At 40.6% G+C, this 8,251-nt stretch overlaps 2 long non-coding RNA genes across 2 annotated transcripts; one reads left to right on the top strand and one right to left on the bottom strand.

Annotated features, from left to right (window-relative positions):
• Positions 1–1,552: 1,552 nt before the first annotated feature.
• LOC123380428 lies at positions 1,553–8,213 on the bottom strand. Its single transcript, XR_006586173.1, has 2 exons — positions 7,318–8,213; positions 1,553–2,639 (listed from the first exon to the last, which is right to left on the bottom strand). It is a non-coding gene; the product is annotated as an uncharacterized LOC123380428 (long non-coding RNA).
• On the top strand, positions 3,120–5,202 carry LOC123380423. Its single transcript, XR_006586166.1, has 2 exons — positions 3,120–4,179; positions 4,411–5,202. It is a non-coding gene; the product is annotated as an uncharacterized LOC123380423 (long non-coding RNA).
• Positions 8,214–8,251: the final 38 nt, after the last annotated feature.

Here is an 8,251-nt window from a genome sequence, read left to right as displayed (position 1 = left end):
GGTGCAAGTTTGATTGGGATTGCATTGAATGTGTAGATAGCTTTGGGTAGTATTGACATTTTAACAATATTTATTCTTCCAACCCATGAGCACTGAATGTTTTCCCATTGCTTTATATCTTCTTCAATTTCCTTCATAAGCTTTCTATAGTTTTCAGCATACAGATCTTGTACATCTTTGGTTAGATTTATTCCTAGGTATTTTATGCTTCTTGGTGCAATTGTGCATGGGATCAGTTTCTTTATTTGTCTTTCTGTTGCTTCATTATTGGTGTATAAGAATGCAACTGATTTCTGTACATTGGTTTTGTATCCTGCAACCTTGCTGAATTCATGTATCAGTTCTAGCAGACTTTTGGTGGAGTCTACCGGATTTTCCATGTATAGTATCATGTCATCTGCAATAAGTGAAAGCTTGACTTCATCTTTGCCAATCTTGATGCTTTGATTTCCTTTTGTTGTCTGATTGCTGATGCCAGCACTTCCAACACTATGTTAAACAACAGCGGTGAGAGTGGGCATCCCTGTCGTGTTCCTGATCTCAAGGGGAAAGCTCTCAGTTTTTCCCCATTGAGGATGCTATTAGGTGTGGGCTTTTCATAAATGGCTTTTATGATGTGTAAGTATGTTCCTTCTATCCCGACTTGCTCAAGGGTTTTTATTAAGAAAGGATGCTGAATTTTGTCAAATGCTTTTTCTGCATCGATTGACAGGATCATATGGTTCTTATCTTTTCTTTTATTAATGTGACGTATCACATTGATTTGTGAATGTTGAACCAGCCCTGCATCCCAGGAATGAATCCCACTTGATCATGGTGAATAATTCTTTTTATATGCTGTTGAATTCGATTTGCTAGTATCTTATTGAGAATTTTTGCGTCCATATTCATCAGGGATGTTGGCCTGTAGTTCTCTTTTTTTCCTTGGTCTCTGTCTGGTTTAGGAATCAAAGTAATACTGGCTTCATAGAATGAGCCTGGAAGTTTTCCTTCCCTTTCTATTTTTTGGAATGGCTTGAGAAGGATAGGTATTATCTCTGCTTTAAATGTCTGGTAGAATTCCCCTGGGAAGCCATCTGGTCCTGGACTCTTATTTGTTGGGAGATTTTTGATAACCGATTCAATTTCTTCACTGGTATGGGTCTGTTCAAGCTTTCTGTTTCCTCCTGTTTGAGTTTTGGAAGTGTGTGGGTGTTTAGGAATTTGTCCATTTCTTCCAGGTTGCCCAGCTTGTTGGCATATAATTTTTCATAGCATTCCCTGATAATTGCTTGTACTTCTGAGGGATTGGTTGTAACAATTCCACTTTCATTCATGATTTCATCTATTTGGGTCATCTCCCTTTTCTTTTTGAGAAGCATGGCTAGAGGTTTATCAATTTTTTTTTATTTTTTCAAAAAAACAACTCTTGGTTTCATTGATCTGCTCTACAGTTGTTTTAGATTCTATATTGTTTATTTCTGGTCTGATCTTTATTATTTCTCTTCTTCTGCTGGGTTTGGGGTGTCTTTGCTGCTCTGCTTCTATTTCCTTTAGGTGTGCTGTTAGATTGTGGTTTTGGGATTTTTCTTGTTTCCTGAGATAGGCCTGGATTGCAATGTATTTTCCTCTCAGGACTGCCTTCGCTGCTTCTCAAATCACTTTAAAATCTTAGAGGTTCAGCTGTCTGCTTACATTCACCATCTCTTTTTACATGTTGTCCACTTTTTTCATCATCTGCATTATCATAGGAATGGAAGTGGTTTTAAGTTCCCAGGATGATAATTCCTACATCTCTGCCATAGGAAGTGTAATTCTAATGCTTGCTATCTGTGTTCAAACTGTGTGGTTTTTACTTTACTATGCCTTGTAAGTTGTGTTGAAAGGCAAATGTTATGTGCTGGTAAAGGAACTGAGGTAAATAGGACATGAGTGTGAGGTTTTTATATTTATCTGGCTAGGGGTTAGTCTGAATTGACTCCCAGGTGAGACAGGAAGGTGAGAGCCCTGGAGTTGAGTATTTTCCCTCACCTGTATTGCTTACTCTTTGGGAAATCCCCAGTTAGGCTCTTCGTTCCTCTTGAGGGCAGATCTTTTCTGGAAGAACAGAGTACTTTGGAATTTATTTCTAAATGAGTATTTGCCCCTCTCCCTGCCACTGGAGAAAACTTGCCTTCACACAGAAACACAAATATTGAGTATTTGGTGTGTTCATATTCCTTTTCACTTACCCGCCTGTGGGGCTGGGTGACAAGGGACAGGGAAGCTCAGAGGTTCCTAAGTGGCTTTTTGATAGCATGATGATATTCTAATATCCTGGCAAGAGTTTAGGGCTGGCCTCGGCCTCTCATCGTCCTTTCAAACTTTAGAATGGGGAAATATGTTAATGGTGTCAAAACCGGGTCATGCCTAGATTTGATGAGCTAGAATTTATCAGGAGAACTGAGGTCTGCAGAGCTCTTTTTGCTCTTTTTTTAAACATCAACTGTTATTTCTGTTGTTGCTTGTGCTTTAGCTCTAGCCGTGTTTTATTCTTTTTCTCATTCGGTGGCTTTTATTTTGTTTGTAGCAGTCTGGAAAAAATCATGGCACCTGAGGTGCCATAACTCTGTATGAATTCAGCAGACAGCCAACTCCATGTAGTATTTCAGAAGAGCTTTCTAGAGAATAAAAGAGGCATGTCTTAGCTCAAAGGTTTTGCCCGCCCTTCCTCTGTCCCTCCCTCCCTCCCTTCCTTCCTGTTTCTTTATTTCAGGAATTCAAAATAATCCTAGTTCTAAACTTCAGTGTGGATACTGGATTTAAAAAAAAAAATAAGCGAGGGAAATGACAATTTAAAGCATTTTTTAAATGTATTATCAATGGTCAAAATTGAATAGGCTGAATGTTCATTTAATATAAACAAATTTTCTGTTTAAAAAAAAAGCTATTTACATTGTGCTCTTTAACAGAAATTGTGAAGTAACATGACTTAAATAGGAAATTCTATTTTTTCTTATCTTTTAATCCTGTGAATTAATTATGCAAAATAAAATCACTGTAATTTCACTGGATTACTATTTTGCTCTTATCAGGAACTATAGGTTTTTACTAATAATATGTTTTGACACCAAATTTAATTTTGTTTTTTCCCCTCTTAGATGGAGCCTTGAGAATATCACGGTAAGAATTTAAGCTTTAGTTTTCTTTGCAATATTTTCTCAGTACTGGTGTTTGATGTGGGTTGTTTTTTTTTAATGTTTGAGAGAGAAAGAGTGCAAGTGGGGGAGGGACAGAGAGGGAGAGACACACACAGAGTCCAAAGTGGGCACCAGGTCTTACCTGTCACCACAGAGCCCCATGGGAGGGTAGAACCCACGAAGAGTGAGATCATGCATGACCTGAGCCAAAGTCAGACACTCAACCAACTGAGCCACCTAGGCGCCCCTTGATGTGCGTTTTGATTCACCTAAGGATAAATATGGGGACTTCTGATGTCTAATTGACTTTTTAACTCTTGAAATTCATCTTTCTCTTCCCTGTTTGGAGCCTAAGTGACAATGTGGAGGGAGTTGCCATCTCTTAAGACATCAGGAGGAGGAACACATCACCAGAGTAGAGGGAATGAAATTAGTGTAATTTTACATAGAAATGATTAGGAAACAAGTGATGATATGAGCCTGAGGTTTGGAGTGAGTACTTTGCCATGACCTGGCTCTTCGTGAAATGTGAAGATGAGAAAACTCTCTATCTACAAGCCCATCAAGAAGCCTGAGCTTAGAGACAAAGCCAGATATTGCCAGGCAGGGTGTGTGTCACAAGAGAGGTTTAAACCATGGTTCTGAGTCTGAGGTGGAGGAAGCCGTTCATGCCAGGGGAGAATGAGTGGAGATGAGATTTTTGCAAATGCGGGTAATGTATTCTGCACAGGCTCCATAGACTGTGGTGATCCTGTGGCGCTGTCTGTTGAGAGCCAGGGTGGCTGCCTGACACTTAACGAGCCCTCAAAGGCTGGTTGTTCATCCCTTTGAATGCAGTGGCGGTGGTGGGGAGAAGAGTGATCTCAGGACATGAGAGCTCTCACACTGGGCCAACAAAAGAGAAGTTTGCACTTTCTGGTCAGATGACAGAATCAGTCCCTGTTAGAGGAGTCTGTTCTAGAGCTTACATGTGTTGCCTGTAATTGGGTCCTTCGTGTGTGTTGAATAATATTCCTTTAAGGTTGGAGGGTGGGGCGCCTGGGTGGCGCAGTCGGTTAAGCGTCCGACTTCAGCCAGGTCACGATCTCGCGGTCCGTGAGTTCGAGCCCCACGTCGGGCTCTGGGCTGATGGCTCAGAGCCTGGAGCCTGTTTCCAATTCTGTGTCTCCCTCTCTCTCTGCCCCTCCCCCGTTCATGCTCTGTCTCTCTCTGTCCCAAAAATAAATAAACGTTGAAAAAAAAAAATTTTAAGGTTGGAGGCTAACATTCTCACGTTGGGATGAAAAAAGTTTGTCTTCTAGGAATTGCCATTAATCCACATCCTCCAGCCACTAAGTGTAAAGCTGAGATGGTACCCGTATGTTTGATTCCAAAGACCTTGTCCTCCAGGGCCCCCGGCCTAGGGTTCACGAAGGGCAACCTGTGAGCAGCAGGAAGTCATCCAAGGCCTTCGAGTAGTCAGTCAGTCAGCAGCAGTTTGAGCTTTCCTTGTGTGGAATTCCAAATAGCACCTGGGAGTGTGAGTGGCTCAAATCGAGACTAAAGGATGGTTTTGTTTGTTCCATTATTTGCAGGGACCTATTTATGTACCTTAATAATTGGAGGAGAGAAATGTAAGTTGATAGGATTTGATTTTTGTTTCATCTCTGGTGGTGACATAAGTATTTGAAGTGATTGGATTTTCTAAGAAGGGTGCTTCCAGATGGGAGAGAAATGAGAAGATATTTTATTGTGTTTCTCCATTTTGGACAATATTTTAAATAGGAATCTCATTGAAATAAGGTTTTCTTAGGTTTAACATGCTGCTAAAACTTGATTTCTTCAGGCACAACGGGAAAGCTAAAATGTTAGTTACACCCACCTGTCAGATCATGTGTGCTGCTAATACACTGGGATTATTTGAGGTCACTGGTTTGGTAACAGCCTTAGAACATGTTTTGTCTCCTTTTAGTTAGTTTACAGTGAATAATTGAGAAGATCAATACTTTTAAGAAAGAAAACAGAGAACTTCATTGCTGAAAAAATATCCATTTGGGAACAGAAGGTAGCATTGCCCTTTCAAATATTTTTTTGTGATTTCATTTTGGTTACTGCCACTCTGGTAGAGCATCCTACTGACCTATTTCATGTGTTCTATAAACAAAACCAATTCAACACAAGCTTCACAAATGTAAAGAGCTACCTCTTTATTTGTGAAAGGAGTCACACATTAGAAGATAGGTTTATCTAGCACTGTGCTTTTTTTTTTTTTTTTTAATTCTGATTCCTTTTTCGTGTTTTATACAACAGTGAGTTAAGGAAATGTCTTCAGGAAACTATGAGAGAAAGTAAGTTTCTCTCTGATGAAGCTTTTAAACTGAATGTAAGAATCCCTTCTTTGCCTGGATTGCATTCTAAAAACACAAATAAAAGGAATGAATTATTATTACTCATTCAACATGTTTTGTTGAAGGAGAACGTCAAAATAATAAGCACTTTAAAGAAATTAAAAAAATAGTGTTTATTAATTTTTTGAGAGACAGGGAGAGACAGAGCACAAGCAGGAGCAGGGGAGGAGTAGAGAGAGAGGGAGACACAGAATCCAAAACAGGCTCCAGGCTCTGAACTGTCAGCACAGAGTCTGACACAGGGCTCAAACTCACAAACCACGAGATGACGACCTGAGCTGAAGTGGGATGCTTAACTGACTGAGCCGCCCAGGAACCCACTTCAATGAAATTTTAAATGACACCCTTCAAAGTGCACTTGTTGCCTTGCAAACTCAGAGAGAGAGGAATGTGAAGAATCAGGAAGTGGTAAGAGTTGGCTGCTGAGTTTTACTGTAATTTGGCTTTGGAGGCTTTTATTCATTGGGTGAAGTGGGCACAGCATATTTGCTTGCCATTTCCCACAGTAGAGAGTGGGCCTCTGGGAGCCAAACCTCTTTCTGAACAATGAGCTAGAATTTCACCAGGACCACCAAGATGAGTTTTGCTATTTCAGGGACTAGGAGTTATCTTTTATTTTCACAACTAGGTAATTTATCACATCATTCAACTCTGCCCTCCAAGATATGTAGAAAATTCCCAAATATAGTTGAGAGACAAAGGGTGATAGCCACAGTGTATAATCCTTTCCTTTTAAAAAAATATTTTTAAATTGTTCTTTATGAATTTTTTGTTTCAATTTTAGTGAGAGAGGGCATGCGAGAGGGGCAGAGGGAAAGAGAGAGAATCTTAAGCAGGATCCACGCTCAGTGTGGAGCCCAACACAGGTCTGGATCGCACGATCCTAGAATCATGACCTGACCCCAAATCAAGAGTCTGATGCTCAACTGAGCGAGCCACCCAGGTGCTCCATAGTCTCTTTCTCTCTTAATGCTGAACAGTGAATTTTCAACGTGAATGGGGAAGAAGTGTGTGTTTGTGTGTGTGTCTGCACACACACACATATACAGATGTATATAATATATATATATATATATCCCAACAAGAAAACCATTTATAAGCTATCTGACATGAACTATTTCCCACCATCTTTATCTTCTCCTAGTTATATTTATGCCTCAAGGTCTTTGTTTATTGCAATGCACAATCCTGTTCTGTTAGGTGCACTCAAATTTTTGTGCAATCATTACTTATGGAAAGTGTTTTTCTCATATCTGTCTTAAAAACGCAAGATGAAAATGGTGAATTCGAGCATGTAGAGTTTGAGAGTCTTGAGGTCCAATAACTGTCAACTGGAAAGTATGCTGTCTGTTGCGGAGAAATCCCCATATTGGTGACAATGACTTTGCATTGGAAAGGGAAAGAGGGCCTTCCTGCCTTCACGGTTCTTGCCCTTTTCCTATCTCACCAAAAACAAGTCTCAGGTCATGTGCACACTTAGAAAGCAAATCCATGTTTGTACAGAAAATAAAAAGGCCCTGGAAGACAAGTGTAATGCATTGAGGTCTGTGAAAGCAACCAAAGAAGCAAAAGTCAAACAGCTGAAGGACAAAGCAGGCATCCTTGAAGAATTCTATGAAGAAAGAAAAGTGGCTATAGAAGACTAAAATGTTCAGGTGAGAACTATCACAAGTACTGTTGTATGAATGAATGTGACGGCCAGTAGAGATAACTAAAATTCCTTTTTCAAATTTTTTGCCAAATGCACTCAGAATTGTGCCTGTCCTTCTTACCTTGCTTTCTGTCACCCGCATTTTCCTTTCTGTCCTAAGTGCTTGTCACATATTGTGTCATGTATTTGGGGTGGAAGAGGGAAGGTATCAGCATTAATAACATTGATAATCTGAATCTGCTTGGGATTCAGTCCCATCACGTTGTCTTGTCATCCAGGAATTAGGTCATTTTTGTTCAGGACCACACATGGGTCAAGAATGTGTAGGGGAAAAATCAATGATCTTGCTGCAGAAACCACAGAAATTTATTTCTGGAAAGGGGTAGGGGTGCCAGTAGTACTGGATCCCTGCATCAGTTCTGCTAGTGAGATTGTTCACAGCAGGCCAATCCCTAAGGAAGCTGAGTTATTTCCTGTCCCCTGATTTTTGAAGTGTAACTCCTCTGAGTCTTGACCAAAGCCCGCAGCTTCACTAGGGCTCATCTTTGCTGGCTGCCTCTGAACTAAACACGTTTCCTTCTAAGTCTGTGCCCATAAAGTTGTTCAGCTATTTTGCAGTTCAGTTTTCTATCCCCAAGTTCATTGATGAGTCCTGGGGAGATTGGTTCCCACTGCCAGGCTGGCTTTGTCCTGGGCTTCCTTCTTCTCCATCTTGGTCACATGTGTCTTCATGGGGTCATTAGAAATTTGGTGCATTCGCTCACATGTTTCCTTCTTTGTACAGTATTTCCTTTTGTTCTCAGGAGGAGATCAGGGCCTTTAGAGTCCCTCATTCACATTGAAAAGGAAATACTTCCTTCTCTTCCCTGGAGACTCAGCTTCTGTTAGTCCTTCCCACACCTGGGGTGGAGCCTGCTCTGTCTCACTGGCATCTTGTTTTTATCATTTCTAAGCTCTTTTGGAGAGCACGTACAGCACCCTGGCCACCTTTCTATTTTCAATCCCTTACAACAGAACCACTACATTCCAGCCACTCCAGAAAGCATTTGTTGAAG

Source organism: Felis catus, chromosome D1, assembly GCF_018350175.1.
Source record: "Felis catus isolate Fca126 chromosome D1, F.catus_Fca126_mat1.0, whole genome shotgun sequence".
NCBI lineage: Eukaryota > Metazoa > Chordata > Mammalia > Carnivora > Felidae > Felis > Felis catus.
Note: the sequence above shows the minus strand (reverse complement) of the source record. Positions and strands in the feature narration are given on the sequence as shown.